The following is an 18,754-nucleotide window of genomic DNA, read 5'->3' on the forward strand; positions in this document are numbered from 1 at the left end:
CATTTTATTTAATAACGATTAGCTACTTAAAGTGCAAGAACAGATTTTTAACAAATTTATAAATGATTTCTGTAGCAAGTGCTCACTAGGTAAGTATATCTAATTGCCTTTTGGAAGTGACAACTGTGGGGAAAAAATACTAGCTTTCCGAGGTAATCAGATTGATCAATTCAAAGTGTGAATAGAGTTAATCTTGAGAGAAACCACGATACTTTGCAGAAGCCAGAGTGTACAGTTAGTGACAGATTCATTCTACTGTATAAAAAGTGTCAGAATTTCATAATAAGTAACCAAACAAAAAGAAGTACAGAAATGGCAATTCATGCTGGGGGGCAGGGGGTGGGGCATATATTCAAGAGAAAGAAATTTTCCTGTACGTTTATCTTCATCATTTCATGCTTGAGATGCCAGTACATCATGGATGACCAAAGGTAAAATGATGCTAGGTCTAAGTGAAATAGAAAACCATTTGGACATAAACTGTAGCTCCTTTTTTTTTTTTTTTTTTCAAAATAACAAAGACCAATTTAAATTAGAAGTATGCTTACTGGTGCAGAAATAATTTTAATGCTACCAAAGGTAATATACAGTTAACGTCTAGCTTGTCCACTTTATTTCTGACTTAAATTGACTTGCAGACTTCACAAACTGTACATTATATCTAAGGTTCCTAACAAATATTAATGTACATATAATTTAATGTGATAAAGGTGGTGAGGCTGATCTTGGTGGTATCTATCAGTAAAATAAGCTGTATTACTTAGTAGAATTAAGGGATGACAGTGGGTTGTACACATCTTATTAAAAAATCCTATCTTAGTAATGTTCAATCAATGAATAGAAGCACTATGAGATCAATGTTGTCCACCATCAGAAAACAAAAGATCAACTACCAATAACATTATTTACAATCATTATTTTGCTTACTAAATGTCTATCTGGATTTGCAGAGCTAGTCAGTGGGAAGAATACAGACTTAAACTACAGCTCTGAAGGAATGTGTTAATGAATATTTAATCTCACTGTTGAGCTGTCTATATTGACTTTCAGTTGACATTAACATCAATAGCACCAATATTAGATCGATGACTATCTTTTAAAAAATCTAATCTGTAGAACTGAATGGCATTAAGATATTAAAAAATATCAGCCATACATACATCGCAAAATAAACCTTGGACTCATGCAGACTCACGTGTTTAATGTGAGAATACAATGGAATCTTTCCACAGAATGACACAAAAAGATAATATGTTTTTTTCCTAATCAGTTAAAATAGTGCTGATGGGGATTTAGTATCTGGAGGAAAAAATAGAGGTTAAGTATCCAGAGAAGGAAAAGGTTTGGGGAGGAAAAGACAGGAATATTTTTCACCTTTTTAGATATTTAGGCTTTATCATGTTATTAAATGGTAGTATTTTTTCTTACTTTTAATTTTGGTATTCTTGAACAGTTGACTGTTGTTTTTCCAAGGCACTTTTTTATGCACAACAATTATTCAGATAAAGCACCTCAGAATGAAAACTTCAAAGATTAGGGTTCCAATAAATAAGCAGTAAATCACCTTGATTTCAGAGATGGAAGACCGAGTTGTTAAAACAAGACAAGACTCAGCTGTCTTTAAGTGAATTAAAATTTAAAAAAGAATCAGAGTGAAAAAAACCCACCAGATTTCTGTGGTGAAAGCCAAGACTAAATCTTAGCAAAATTTGTTTGAGGTATTAATTTCTGAGAATTTACTGAACATATTTATCAATAAATCCCAATGAATTACATGCAAGAAACAAATCACCAATTAATTATACATGACACCTAAGCATTCTTTGTTCTTTTGCTTTGTGTGTTTGTTTTTTCCTGGTTGAAGAACTGATTGCAACTTTTTGGCTTAAACATGATTACTGGGCTTGTTAATAAGTTTTTAAACAACTGAATGGTATAATACATTTCTTTTCTGCTTTATATTTAATTATGGCCGAAGTGATGGATTTTCTAATATGATTTTCCTATATTGCTCTTCAAAGTGAGAAGTTAACAATAATTTATTTAAACTAAGGTAGCTTTTTTTTTTTCCATTCCCTAAGTGGATTTACCTCTCTTACATTAAAACACATGAACACTAATATAATACTTTTAGAAATATTTTTTCATAAGACAAAATGATAAAAGAGCAAAAAGAATATGAGAAAATCAGAAGGATTTGGAATGAAGAATGTTAAGACTTCCTTAACTAAATAAAAATTTAATGTCAAATAGAAATTTAATAACAGATATCAGGCTGAGAAAGGAAAAAAGACAAAAGCGTGAGTGCGACTAAGAAAACAAATAAGAAATCAATCCTAAATATATAAAATCAGAAAATTATATATCTTTTAAGACGTGAACTTTAAAAACAAATTTTACCAATACGGTGACATGCTTGAGTTATGAAATTTTATAGAACACTATAATCAAATTAAATTTATCTAAACTTAGAAATGAAAGAAAAGAAGTAGTAGTAGGAAAAAAAAAAGAATAACCCATATAGCTGAAAAGGAATAGCATCCTCTATCTGAAAGGAAAAGAAGAAATCTCCTCTGAAAGAAGCTGTGTAATCAAAAGAGAATTGCCAAAACACACCTCCTCCTGTCCCCACTAAAGAAATGTTTAATCAAAATGGAAGTGAAAAAGCCCATATTCTGTATAACAAACATACTATATTCAAGGAAAAATTCTGAATACTCACTCTGGTATAGTTAGTAAGCTCAATAGTTTTTACTATCTCCTTTTCTCTCTGTTCCGACATCTTCTCAACAGAAGCATTACAGAAGCTCTAGGAGGTATAGTGACATTTTAAGACAGTTATATGACCCAGCATTGCCCTGTTGCCCACTTGGATTAGAGGCAATCTGGAATATGTAAACATTGTTCCAGGATTATCAAGTGCACAAGCTGTTACCTACCCCTAAAAAGATATTGGGAATAAAACAAAGCTCAGAATGGGTGTTTCTCCTAAGGAAGACGACTAGAGAGGTCTGTGGACACTGTGGGCTACATCTGTGTTGGTAAACTAAACTGGCCAAGAGGTAAACAGGAATGATAGAATATGATCTGCAGCATTTAATTATCACCCATACCTTGGTTTAAAGAGTAACATGGACAACAGACCATTCTCAATAGGCAGTTTAGTAATGGCCAATCTATTCTGGAGGGTGGCAGAATTTAATATTATAGATATAAGCCATTCTATAACAGCCAGACTCACTGCCAGGAAACAGTCGAGGACACTACAGAAGACACAGCCTCTGAAGCTGATCAAAACATCCTGGAAGAATATGGCTGTAAGGTTTAAGAGAAAAGCTATTTATCTTAGTTAAAGATGTCATAGGCAGTTTGAGGGCTTAAGGCTGGAACACTAAGAATATAAAAGGCTAAAAACATCTCTCTTCACACTCCAGAAAACAGCTGAAGGTACTGGTATGTAACTTAAACTAAGAAGAATTTTCAAAAATATATAGCTACTTCATGGGGAAGTAAGAAATACAATTGAAGTGGAATTAGTGGACCATTGTATCCATCCTCCTCATGCCACAAATCATTCTACTGCAGTTTCTAAACCTTCTTAGAGTTTCCCACTTCCAACTATTCAGTTTCCCAGAACCACAGAACTGTTGAGGTTAGGAAGGCATCTTTGGAGATCACATAGGCCACCTGTGCACATCAGAGCAGGGTCAGCTATTGAAGGTACCTCAGAGCCACGTCCAGTCAAGTATTTGTCTCCAACAGCGGGAACTCCACTCCTATTGTTCCAGTTGTTCCAGTGAAAGCCATCATCACAATAATTTCTTTTTATTATATGTTTAAACAGAATCTCCTGCATTTCAATTTGTGCTGATTGCCCCTTGTCCTGTCAGTGGAAAACACTAAGAAATGTCTGACTATGTCTTCCTTTTTCCATGTAATTGGCTATTTATATAAACTAAGATACCCTCATGAGCCTTCTTTTCTCCAGGCTGAACAGTCCCAGCTCTCTCAGCCTCTCCTTGTATGACAGATGCTCCAATCCCTTATCATCTTCATGGTCCTTCACTGGACTTGGCCCAGTATGCACATCTCCCTTGCACTGAGGAGCCCAGAACTGGGCACAGTATTTCAGATATGGTCTCATCAGGGCTGAATACATCAGATCATCTCCCTCAAGCTGCTTGCAACACTCTTTTTCACGCAGCCCAAGAAGCTGCGTTACTTCCACTTCCACTTACAACTTAGTGGTCCTTACCAGAAATACCTCACTGATATATCCTGGTCATCAGCTGGCCTTTTCAAAAGGTCTCTGACACTGCTGTTTAATACTCGTTCTTTGATCAAATGATAGTCCTTTTATTCAGACACTTATAGTCAGGTTCTGGCTTAGGGAACAGATGGTTGATATTACTCTATAGGGGTGACTGTATTTTGTCTTATTAACATTATTTTTGTTCTTCTTGTGTGATATTCTCTTTCTTGTCTGTGTTGTTTGCATTTCAACTTCATCAGCAACGTCCTGCATTTACATGAAGATAACAGGTCAAAAACATAAAATGAAATCATTCTGAAGAAATCTATCCTGCTAACATCATTCCAACCATCTAAAACACTTCCATTTTTATACAAGTCATGTTTCTTTGTACATTACAGTGATCATCCCTTCTTGCTGTTTTGTTTGGGTTTGGTTTTTTTTCCAGTTAAACTAATGGTTACATAGTGCTATCTCCACTATTTTTTCAAACGAAGTGATATATGGTCTCCTGTAGTTCCTTTCTCTGGGGAAGTCATTATCAAAACCAAGTATGATTAATCTTTGGGTTTCTACTTTATTTTATTTTCTATAAAATCTCTAAGACTTTGCCTGTCCTCCAATATTTATTTAAAGTCATATAAGAGAGAAGCACCACTGCACCATAGCACTACTGCTGGGACCCAGCAACATTTGTCCCTAAAACTTCAGTTGCTTGCTTAGATAGGAGTTCCCTAAATCATTTCTCCAATAAAAAATCTAAATGCCATCTAAATACTGCTGGATTCCTATGCAGTTTGCTGAATGCCAGCCTAAGGGTATTGCTAACAGCTGCATTGTAGCTATTTGCATTTTCATTTGCTTTAGAATGTCTTACACAGGAAGACGTTTCTATTACATATATTTTTCACATGAAAAAAGACAACAACAAAAAGATACCTTCTATATCCATTTGAAAAATGAAGTAAAAATTAAATGTCACCACAGGAAATTTCCCTCTTGAAAAAGAAAAAAGAGATAGAAATTCTCAGAGTCGAAGAAATTTTAAACTGGCTTCCATAGCAATGTCTGATTCATATACTTGCCTATGTGAAATGGCAGCTACACATACTTAATTTCATTTGCATGCACATTTTATTGAGTTTCTTCATATTTCCTTTATGAAGAATCATAGGTACAGTCATTTATACTTGCGGCTGTGAGAGTATCCACTATTTTCTTAACAGTGATTTTCTGTTTTTCTGGCTGTGAGAACTGCTGGTGAAGGGAACAGCAGTAGACAAATCTATTTTTCAGTAGTTCTCATTTAGTAAGTCCCAGAGACTTTGGTGCTTGTCTACATCATTGTTCATGTGGGTAGTTGTGGGTACCTACCACAGGAGTCAGATGCAGATGACCTCTCACACTTCCATACCCTCTCTCTGTTAAGAGGCTGCAAGGGGTCAGTGAGGCCAGTCTGGGTGTACCAAACCCAAAGGACACCATCCTGCCTATTTAAATCCCACTCTCCCTGGTTATGCAATGTAGAGGAAACAAGGATGATGCAATTAGTACTGACTTCACTGGCAACTAGACTCAACCTTCTCCAATTTGTAGTCAACTAAATAGATGTAAATTAGACTAAGACTCTACAAATCTAAAGTGCTGACTGAAATGCGTGTGTGGTCCTTATCATAAAGCCATATCAGAGCAGTTAAGAGACATCTGCAATGATTTAGTGTGGGCCTCAGATCACACTCAGATTGATATCCAGGCATCAGATTCTGACTTGCTCTCATAATGAAACACTCACAGATTGTAACCTCATGGTTGTAAGAAAATAGAGTGGATACTTCCAAACATTTAGACGAATGACTCCTTTCTCTTCAGAAGATAATTTTAGATTGTTAGTACACACGACCAGCAATATGAGTTTGTTTCTAAGATACAGATTTAGAACTTAGTTTTAAAATAAGAAAAGGAAAAAAAACACTACAATTTAGTTTAATGGAAAAGTCCTTTACTTCAGTTGGTCTAAAAAATTCTTTCTCCTATTTTGTTTTGTCTACCAAAGTAGCAGCTCAGCAGATATTTCCAGAATTCTAAGTAACTCCCTCTACTGCACCATTAGTTTGAAGCAAATGAAAATATTCCTTTTTTTTTCCTGCAAAGCACTACAGATATTAAGAGGTCAATGCAATTAGGAAAGAAAATCACTAGGTATTCATTGATAACAAAATCTGTTGCAAACTTTTTTTGTTGTTTAGTATTTCCTCTATGACTGAATTACATCTTCACACTTTTTAAAGGAAAGTAACAAGCACTGTGTTGTTCTTATTCCAAAGGGTTTTGAAAAATAAAACAATTATTTCAATCTCTATAAATTGTTTTGCAGCATTGTTGCATCAGTACTTCAAAAATTTTCCCAGTAAGATCATTTTGCTGCAATGACAAATTCTAAATAATTTAATCACAATCACTTTGAAGGCACTATGTACAACACATGCTGTTATATTGCACAATATTTATTTCCCTGAGTCAAGAAAGGAAGATAAACAGTGAGTTGGAGAATAGGATTTTTACTATGATATTGTATGCAGGAAGAGGTGCAATGTCCTTTTAAGATAAAGAGGTTACATTACACCTATGTCTAACTTGTAATATATGGTATGCCATGAAAATTCAGAGTGGTAAAGAAGTGTAGCAACATAAGTAGGATGCAGTTATCACCTGGTCTACTTAATTCCACTTTCTAAATTTTGAAAACAAAGATATACAAAGGCATGGCTGCTTACCAGACTAACTTGTAGATATTCTTATTACATGAGTGGTTGCATATTCTTCACTTGACTTAAGTTGAATTTCAGAAATCAGTTTAGTACCATATAACAAAAAAGCATTCAGGTATCTCAGATGCTGAATAATTTAGTGTCCCAGTGTACAAAAACTTGCAAGAGACTTCCTCAGCAAATTAATGAGGGAAAAAAAAAATGAACGGGAAGGAGGCATCCTTTCAGCTTTTGGTTGTGACTCACATGTTTGTGTATAGGTAAACAATACTGTTGTCATCCAGCACATGAAGTCTCAAGATAAATTACTGCAGTAAGTGGATAACAGTATGAAACAAGTCAGTTTCAAAATTCCCTGAAAAAGAACTAGTTTTGCTGCTTAAATAGCTGCTAGACGATAGTTATCTAATATTATGAGTGAGGCTCTTTGATAGCCCAAAGGGAAATGGTAACTCTAAAGAAAACCAGAGCAAAAAAACCAGGTACATTAATGGTACCTTTAAATAGAAGTATTAATATTATGCTAACATTTCGTGTTAGAGTGTGTTATCCCTGCAATAATTTTCAATGTAAAGCCAGTTAATATTTTAAAAATCAAGTTTGTGTCCCAGTAAGAAGCTTTTATTTTAAAAAAATGTTTATAAGAATAGTTCTATTACAATGTAAGTTACTTGTTTTCTTGGTATGAAATGCAAATATACATGTAAGGACACATAGTGGTGCTATCTTTTGATAACAAGACAAGTCAGAACAACTAACCCAGAAAACAGGCTACATGTAAATAGAACCCGTTTGAGTTTTATAGTAACATTTTCTGAAAAGTCTTAAAAGACAATCTTGTTCTGTGCTTTTTAACCATGAATTAAGGAAGAGAATGCAATAACTATTCTACACAATTTATCTTATTTTTGCGTAAGAAACGCTTCCTAATTTTAGTGTCAATAAAGGTGCATATTTTTTTTAATCCACGGAATTTTCATTAGCTCGGTTTAAGTGGGTGTTTTGTTCTGTTTTGTTGTGTTTAAAGAAATGCTCAATGTATTCTTCATGAATGCATGAACCCATTCATTATATGAATAACAGCGGTACTCTTGTAACTGCATATGAAGGTTAACATTAATAACTTTGCACAAATTTAATATTCTGTCCAATTACATGAATCTTTCCATGTATTTATTCTTCTGTGGTTTAGAGTTGACTAATATTATCTGCTAGAAATCAAAGAGGAATTTTAAAAGCATTGGACAAGTTAACCAATACTTCTAAAGTCCTGATCTTTTTTAGCTGCTCACCTGGACTGTCAGACCATAAATTTGCAATGCTGTCATCCCAAAGTTCATAATCACTATATGCAGGTGAAATAACAGATTTAATGATACACTATCTTCAACTTGACTTGAAAACATATCAAGAATATATTTCATAAATGGTCCATATTAATCTACTGATAAGCTTATTTAATACAAACTTCTCTCATCAATACAACCCTTAAACAGCATCTCACATGCTATCAGCTATGTTAAGTGTTTCTCTAAAAAGTGGTCTTTTTAATTGCATGAAAAATACAGTGTCTTTCTGATAAAAATTTTATATTTTATTGTCAAGTAGATTTGACTCATCCTATATGACTGTTCTTTTTATCCTTAAGCACCTTCTGTAGGCAGTGAAGAATGTGTTAAACATTAATTTTCAAAATATACCATGTTTTGTAACAAAATGAGATTTTACAGTATTTGTTTATCTATATCTATTGTTTCACATTATCTGTTATGTCAGACAACAAACACAGAGTCCTTCCAAGATAAATAATATAAACCTATCAAGTATAAATGTGTCAATCTAATCACAGTTACTGCCCTTAAGCTTCAAAACCCATAGAAGGAAAATACTTCTAATGACTGGTTTAGATGAAATATCAGACATCTGGAGAAGATGTCAGATTTTTTTCTTTCATTTTTGAGGTGTTCAGAGGGTTTCAGAGATGACTGTAGAATATTTATCAAACATAAGCTAAATTATTATTTTTTCTCCTACTACTCAGCATCCTTAAAGAGCTGAATGAAAAAGTTTGAATACATATTCAAAAATAATAATGCTGCAAAGTGCAAAATAATGCACTTGCTGAAAGACTTGAAATAAAATATCCATATCTATTCAGCTTTCATCAGTAGGATCATTTGGGGGAAAATACATTGCATGGGGGTCACAACTTAAGGATTCTTGCAGCTACTGAGCTATATCTCCTTTTTGGAAGTTATAGCATTTATGAAGTATCTAATAGGAATATTTTCAACTGTCTTTTAATATCTAGTTTCCAAGAAACCAGCACAGCTGTTCCTCGGATTCATTGCCAAGTTATCTGTTGTTCCAGTTTCCCTCACCACAACACCAAGAGCTCCCAAATGAGAACATTCTTCCAAATTATACCTGATGACTTTCACAGTGGATTAGACTTACAATGAAAATTCAAATAAACAGAAGAAAAAGACCATGGGACTTTTTTCTTAACTGGGCAAGGATTTACTTGTTACAGCACCAAAAATTGTATAAATTTTTCTGATTTTGTGACATATTTTCACATTTTCGAACTAAAACAAATAGTGTGTGTGATTTTGTCTAGATATGTGCAGGGGTGAAAGACAGAAAAGGAAAGCAGGGAAATTACTGAAAGGCTGTGATGTTTTTCATATAGATAGAAAAAGATATTAATATAACTAATTCAGAAAGCAGTTTTAAAAAGAAGACTGGAATGTTGTAGGAAGGCTACTCAGGAGGAAAAAACAAAGAAAATGCTTGCTGTTGTCTTGCAGATTTAATTGGGCAAATGTATCAGATAAATTGAGGAATTTACTCAAGGTATAGTAAGAAGTATATGCCAAAAGCAAATGAGCCTGATCTCTTCATTTTCAGCCTGAAATATTTGTATTTTTAAAATGCCATATTTCCTGTATTTTGTCTCCCAGCAGGCTTGCACTGAAATGATCTTCTACAGTTAACTCTTGAAAAGCATAATTTGATTTTGGGAAGGAGAGCAGAAACTCCAAAATATTTCAGAGAAAACATGAGTACTGAGCCTCTGATTAATTCCGTAAAACTAATGTAGTGGAATTCTGTAAGTAGGTCAAATTTATTCAACTTTCTTGTAGACTACCCTGTCTACCATGTAGGTGCTTAAGACTTTATATAAATTAGGTTTGCCTACATTTGCTTAATGATATTACACATGAAGAACTGTATAGCTGATTTTATCCTCTGGTTATTAATGCAGCTTTTGCTTTTGATATTGAAACTGATATGGAAGTACGCTAGAAGGATGATAACCTAAACAAAGCAATACCAAAAGTGGCAGCTTTAAAATAGTAAAATTAAGAACTTCCTTTACTGCATGGTATTATAGTTTATGTTGAAATAGACCTGTGAGGCATAAAATTATTTTTTCCTTATGAGATGGAAATCATAGTCTCCCATGGCTGCATAAAGACTGAAGAATTTTACCCTACTCTATCTTTCCTGTGAGACAACACATCAAAGTGCCTGTCAAGAACAGGATTCTATGATATATCACTAGCAGAAGACCATGGTTTCTTATGATGTGGTTATAAGCCCTGCAGTACAGATTTGGGGTTTTCTGTGAATAGCTCTGTGATAACCTTAAGAGACAGCCAGTTTCCATTAACAAAAAAGAGTACATTGGATGACTGGAGCCAATCTTTTTTATTACTCAAGTCTACTACTTTTCTTTTGTTTTTCCCTACCCCTCAGGAACTGGAGGAAAGAGTGAGAAGGGGAGAACCAGAATAGACTATTGCTCAGGTAAATTGATTAAAAAAAAAAAAAAGCAAGGGTCTCTCTAAAATTCCAGAAATGGTTAGACCTCTTGCCACCTTGTATTTCCAGGAGGAAATGACTGCACACACTTGCCACTGTAGTTTAATTCCAGCAGTCCTTATAACAGAATGAAGAATTGCTTGTTCTCTCTTTATTCAAGCAATTGCTCTTGCTTCCGTATTCTTTTTCCACAGCCTTAATCCATAGGAGGAAGTGGTTTTTTTCAATGCTTTTGTTCACTAGTGTTCTGATTCCTTCTGCTTTCTTATATTTACTATTCAGATTCTACCAGTTTCTTTTATTCTCACCTACATGTACATTAACCCACAACAGCAACAGTCACAGGAGAGTGGAGGAAGAGGGGACTGATTCCAACCTGTCAAGGCCATCTTGGCCCCTCGAGAAAGGTCTGCCTTGCTCCTGCCAGGGTCCTGGTGCCACAGGGCAGGGGTAAGAGAAGTAGGGGAGGGGGAACTAGGCACCTAACAACTTACTGGGATCCACAACTCAATAGTTAATTAAGAAAAAGAGGCATCTCCAGAGGATGAGTCAGCTGAATAAATACTTCTTCTAGAGGTTGCCCTGGCTGATCAGTAGATGGGATGTTTAAGCTGCAAAAAACTAAAATACTTTATGATCCTGGCATAAAAAGCTTCAGCAAGTAACAGCTCTTCAAAGTATTCCTCAGACTCCTGCCATGGTCAAAGGACCTAGTATCTCAAAGAACAAACTATACCTTCCCAGGAGAGGTATCACAATAACATTTGAATGACATCTGTCTTTCTACTAGTTAGTTGGATGAGGGTTTTTTTTGCTTTTTTTGGGAAATATTTTAAATTTGAGATCAGTCTTATCACTTACAGGATCATGGAATCCATGTCGGTTTTCTTCTTGGATCAGTGAAGATACCTTCAGAAGTGAGAAAAGGGATACCGGCATATCTGAAACACTAAAATACAAATGTGTCAGAAGAAAGAACACTTAAACCCAAGACAACATCAATCACCTACTTGAGTCCATGTCCACGTCTGAACCCTGGAGTCAGAAGAACCTTGGAGCTCCCAGGTCTGAAGCAACCTGGGCCACAAGCTGACCAGAGGTCAGAGTGAGACCTGGGCAAGTTCAGGGCCTCAGCATGCTCTTGTAAGGCTGCAGGGGCCAGCTGCAGGACAGCCTGGGAGGCAAATCTAGCTCCTTTACCATATAACAGCTCCTGAGGGGAAGCACAAGAGAATAAGCAATGTGGCTGTCATAATGTCACCTGTCTCCAGTTCTGTTTGCTTATGATTTTGTTTATCAAAGTCAAGCTGCTTCAGCTTAGAGATAATGAAGAATATTTGCACAAAATAAAAACACTGTGTAGGAAAAAGACCTCAGAACAATTAATGTAATTATAAAATGGTAATGCAAGGACTCACGTTGCAGAAAGTCAGTCTGATTATCCTGTGGTTATCTATTTCTCTCCCAGGCAAAGCAACATCAGAAAAAAAGAAAAAAAAAATGCACTTGACACTCAGCATAACTCTCCTTATCTCTGTGCAGCAAGGGATCCAAAAAGTTATGGCAGCTATAACCTCTTGTCTTTTCCAAAATTGATAGCCTCCACTTTTTTTTGACAGAATCTGAGGCTGACTCTCAGCCTCAGTGATGGAAAGGAAGCTGGCTTATGTATACGAACAGTCTTGAGAGAACACAGAAGAGGTATTTGTGGTCTTGTCTTTGGTGGAGCTAGAAATTAGGAAGGCTTGGCTACCCAGAGTTCATGGCCTTCAAGAAACTCTGAAAAGAAGCAGCTGCACTGGGATTGGAAAAATATGAACACTACAGGTATTGGAGGAGGAAGGAAATTACATGGAGTCTGGGTTCTTATTAAGGTGCTAGTCCAGTACTGCTTGAGCTTTGCTTTTAGCTGTTCCAGCAGGCTTCAGGCACCTGAAATTCAGGGAACAGAGATTTTGTCCTGTTTTTAGTTTAATTATTTTAAATACTCCATGTAATAATGTAGCACACTCAGCCTACACTGGGTTTACAAAATGAGCCTAGTATAATGATATACTTATTATTTTCTAGCACTGCTATCAAAAGAATTGAACCATGAAACCAAGGTGATAAAAAATAATAGTTGAACTAAAGAAACAACTGCAACATCAAATGAAGCATCTAAGTCATTTTGTCAGCTCTCATTTGACCTTTTTTTCACAGTTGGACTTTTAATAGACTGAGAGACAGTACTAAAATAATGTGCTGTGCTTTCAGCCAAAGAACATATCACTGCTGGCATAGATTTCATGACCCTGAAGAGTTCAGATATGTATCTAGCACTCAGACCTAAATGTCTCCTCTCCCTTCGTCCTTTTAAGTTAACTTGATTTTTTTTATCATTGCCTTACTGCTTTTCTTAACAGCTTTTTTTTTAACCAAAAGAAAAATTAAGCTCACTTCATTTTTATGAAGTTCTCCTAACTCATGAACATAAATGTAGAATATTTAATCTGAGGAATTTATTTTAATTCTGCAAATATTTACATGTATACTCACATGAATAGGTCTATTACCATGAATTGGATTGTTAATGTGCCTAAAGTTAAACATTTATTTGAAAAGTAGGATCTTTCTTGTACTGATAACACAGTAAAGACCACAGAGCACATGGAGGTACATTGGAGTGAGAAATTGTTCTGCAGTGGCCTAGTATCCTAGGAATACTTATCTGTTCCTATGGAAAAGATACTGTTTATATGCTATGTCACATTTATTCCTGTCTCTCTTTGGGGATCATTTGCAGATTATTTCTACAGATACTTTAAAAAGCCTTAGAAATTTGGTGTCTGGTACAGAAATCCAACATGGGAAGGCCTAGAGTGATAACAGAACAAGACAAAAGGTTACCCTGAATAACTATTTCTAAACAGTAAAATAGCCCAAAGGAACAGCAAGGATAATACATGTTTTACTCTTTTCAGATAAGCAGAATAAGTATTTCACAGTTATAAACTGAAAGCTCCATATCTGAATTACCAATCTTTTATGTAAAAAAGAAATATATACTAGTTTAGACAGGGAGATGTACAGTTTCAGAAGCCTGAGGGACTTGAGGCTAACACCTATATTTTCCCTTGTGAGGCTGTATGGAGTTGCATCAATACACTATAGAACATGACCAGGTCTGTATCTGCTACTTGGAGGTTTTTTATTTGATTGTTTAGGATCTCCACTCTTAATTTGCATTTATTTGTTTTTATTTAAGAGAAAACTTTATGGAAATGTATTTGATAATATGGTCTTGCAGACATCTTCTTGTCTCCATAGCTATTTAATTGGCAGGAGATGTAATAGATTAAGCTGATCTCAACATCTTTCTTAAAAAAATGTTTTGGGTTTTTTTTTTGGGGTTGGGTTGAGTTTTTTAGTTAGTGAAAGACTTTCAGAACATAACCTAATTGGCTTGTCAGTGCACACTGAGGCTTCCAGCAGGCTGGTTGGAGTACCCTGAGACTGATCCAACTTGCATATACAGGCTCCTTCTCTGTACGAATGAGGGTGCAGATCTTGGCCCATTTGAGTCTCACCCCAAATCTGTAGCCAGTATGCAGTTAGTATAAGGATATGAGAAGTGACTTCAGCTCACTGAGTTAGGTCATAGCTTTATTCAAACAGGAAAATGTCTTACGATATTGACTAAACCCAGATAATATATTTAGAAGAACAGAAAAAACTTGAAAATGTACAATTGACAATTCATGCTTGGAATAGTGTTTTTACTGTTTTGTCAAGGGGCAAATATTCTTGTCTGTATAGACCACAAACACAACTCCAGTGTGAACACCACAGACAGACCCATGGAAAGTTCAAAACCTTGGACTAAAATATAATTATCTGTAAACTAATGAAGGACAAACATTAGGGAAATGAAAATTAATACCAGTGTCAGACCCAGAAAAACTACTTCTTTTATTACACATTCCTAATAGAAACTGGGGGGCATCTTTCATCTTTAATTAAGTCTCAGAATAAACAGCGGCATTGCCTCTGGATGGTGATATAACGACCTTGTTTGCTGTTTGTCAATTTTTTTAATGTCATCACTAAGAAATATTTCCTGTTAGATTTTTCCTTGGAAGAAGAGCTTTCTTATATTGCTGAATTCCCTACTCTGAATCTATGTATGGTACCATCTAAATCAAGTTTTAATATAAACTGTAAAATTAACCAAATAAAGTAAGACTAGAAGAAATTGTATCTTTGCGTTACTGAACTGTAAATAGCTCTAAAGTTGCTTTAATCAACCAGTTAGACCTGTGCAGACACCAGTCCTACAGGGATGTGCAAATCAGATACTGTTTTCACATATTCCCACAGAGACAAAGAATTGATGGGGACTAAGTGAAACCTTGTCTACTCTGTTTCTGCGTCAAAAACTGAGAAGTAGACTGCATTCTTTCATGTACTGTGTTTTTTGTGTTCCTGTCCTTTCTAACCGTAGATCACAACTGAATATGAATTACTTACAATTCATATGCTGTCTCATGTTCGATTACAATTTTGCAGTAAATTCATAGTGATTCAATATATATTTAAAAACTCAGAAGATTTTGACCCCTTGCTTATGTAGCACCTTCCATTAATAACATAACTGGGACTATTTATGGAGCACCATATCAGTAAGGAAGGGTTTCTCTCAAAATCTACAGAATAGCAGCCAGATTTTCCCTGTTATAGAATGTATTTTCTTTCTAATTGGGGAATAATGGACACTCTTTCATAAACAGTAAATATTTCCACTTAAGCAATCAGAGCAAATATGCACAGACTACTACATGTAAAACACAGGATATTCAGAGCAGTTAAGCACACTTTGCTCTGACTTCCAGCTGGCCATTAATTCTTTGTAATTAGAAAAACACCCAAGGTTCTTTTTCTTAGTGTCTGATCTAGCTTCCAGCTTCCATTAATGCTTTGCAAAAAATAGAAACTGCAACATAACAAAATCTTGCTTATATAAAATTTTTGGACCTACAGAAATACAGTTGTTATATAGTTTATATGGTTTTAAGTTTCCATAACTATACAGTTCAACTTTCTTTCTGGGTGCTGCTTCAAGCCATTTTTGTTCATGCTGGAACACACCACATATTCACCAGTAATGGTGATATCTACTAAAACCATTGTACTAAATATCACATGACTATTCATCACAGACACATGAGTTTTGTGATAGGGCTGCAAGTCATTTAGGCCTTTAATATGGATATGCCTGCTCCTCTGTCTTAAGTAAGGACATCAGAAACACTGAAAGGGCTTCTATTCAAGAATGCTCTGATTTATAGGAAAATAAAACAAAATAAGCTCTGCCCCCTCCCCAAAAAAAGAACACCCTAAGGACTTTGGAATGAACTTTTAACGTAAGGAAAATTAGATATAGTCAAGATAGACTGTAATATGAAGGGCATGTTAAAAATTCTACTGGTCCTTTGCAGAATGACAACTCTCGTTTTTTTTTAAACTAACAACTTTTAGGATCACTTTGGGGGGCCACAATCTTTAACAGGCCTCCATGTGTTCCTAGAATAAAGCATTATTTTTTATGTGCCTCTGGAAAACTGTATGCCTGTTTTTCAACTGGGCTACTCAGTTGCTCTCAGAGAGTTTGCTGTCTTTCTCTTTCTAGAGGTTTCTACCTGACCTTCATCAGGTTGCAGGAGAAAGCCTCTCTATGACCTGGTGAATTCTTTTAATGGAACATGCTACAGAAACATTAGACAAACAAACAAAAAAGATATACCATCCTTCACAAACTGAAAGGTTAAACTTATGCAACATGATGTTCTTAAAAAGGTCTCTTGAAGACCTACATATTGATCAAACACACTCATTATTTCCACTAAATAACATTACAAATGGAAAAATTCAGTATCAGAAAACATTGATCATTATTGTCTCTCACTATTTTTATTACAAAGCATATTCTAAACATAAATATACAACTAATAAGAGCATAGAATACTTTCTTCTGCTTTTAGGGATTTTGGAGTTCAGCTGACATATTGAGTTTAGTAAATATTCTGTAATTAAGTGTAATAAATCTCTTAGTGTATTTCTGTTCTTATAGATTTCTAAGAAATATACTAAGTATTATAATACAAACCTAATCATATTTCTACAGAAGTCAGTGGAATTTATAACTCATTGGCTGAAAGTTACATATGTATTACCCATATATGACTCAATATCATATATTAACTGTTTAGGAAACTCTTTTAGAGAAGTAATATGATATCTGGATTATGTAATCCTCAATTATTTTAACGAACTGTAATATTTGTTTCAAAGTACATTTTAATGCTTTTCTTATTCTTTTAGAAAAAAAGAAGCAGCACCAGGAGATCAGGTCAATTCTGATTAATGACAGTAAGGCTTAGCAGGGTTGTCAGGGAGATTTTGAACTATTTAAAATGATACTGCTGAGCTCCTATATATTGCAGTTTGTATATGTACATGTATATATGTACTTTTAATTATCTCTTGCAATAGTTTTAATTTACCATTATCTCAGAAACTCCAGGAGTCTGTTAATACCAGATGTGCAATAGAGGGAAAAAAAAAATCTGGTTTGATTCATCTCTCGCAATGCCCTCAAGGGAGGAGGTTATCTAAAAATAATTCAGGCACTGTTCATCTTAACTGATTAATTACTAGATAGAGATTTTTGTCTCCAGAAGTCAAAGCAATTGCTTTCTAAAAAATCTGGAGTTTACAGACTAGTGTTTAAGTCCATTTATTTGCAATCTATATCTAAAATAAGACATTAAATTATAAGGTATTGAGCGTATTTTAGAACATGCACTAGGAAATAAAAAATAGGGGTAAGATAGCTTAAGTTTCCTTGTTTCTAATGAGACTATTGATTCTATTCAAAATAAGAAGACTATAGCTTACTAAAATATCAACAAGTATTCCAGCATGTATGCCTTGACGCATTAGAAATTGGCTTGTGCTGATACTTTAAATTATGTTTGTGTGCACAGATTAGCTGCTAGGGCTACCTTAGCTGTATGAAATCCATTGTCTTTTCCTTTAGGCCCTTTAGAGTGTTGAGTTTGAAGTCTAATGTTCTGCTTCTCCCTTTCCAGCTTATCTCTACCCCGTGAGACGTGAATAAATCCTACCACTGATTTCTGAACAAACATGTGCAACATCTTCATAAAGCAGGACATGATAATGAGAAGGTCATGACATGAGTTGGGCTATAAGCAGAGACAGGTGTCCAGTAAGACCCTCTTTCTATACCATGTTAGAAGCTAGATCATATGGTACCTGCATAGTTTGCATAGCTCATGGGACCTCAAAGTGTAAAGCCCTAATTATTAAATGTGCAGATGATTCGATAATGGCTCACCGAAAACTGATTTATTCTTGTCTTTGGAATTTTTGCTTTTACACTTATTTCTGCTGTGGTTCATTTTAGAGCAACAGTGGTAAAGTAGTTGAGGGGGAAACAAAGGAAGGGAGCACAGGAGACAGAAGACTGATATTGTGCACATCATTCAATTATTTAATACTGCTCTTTGAAGGAATCTGTATTAACTTACATTCCAATACATAACAGAATGATTGTCCACTCTACAATGAATGTAGGGTGAGACCAACCCAAAGGCACCTTCCAAAAGAACGACACCTTGACTATGCCTACCCAGCTCTGGTTGGTTGATTGGTTGTTTTGTTTTATTTTATTTTTTCTACCATATAGAAGGAAATGACAAAAAAGTAGTACACATTTTAATTTCTTTCATTTTTTTCTCACCCATTCACTATAATTTACATGATATAACTTCCAGTAATTTGGACACAATGTTATTACAGCCATTAGAAGTTATCTTAATAGACAAGTTGGCGTATGTTTGCTCCT

The sequence above is a fragment of the Phalacrocorax aristotelis genome, chromosome 1 (assembly GCF_949628215.1).
Source record: "Phalacrocorax aristotelis chromosome 1, bGulAri2.1, whole genome shotgun sequence".
NCBI classification, from domain to species: Eukaryota; Metazoa; Chordata; class Aves; order Suliformes; family Phalacrocoracidae; genus Phalacrocorax; species Phalacrocorax aristotelis.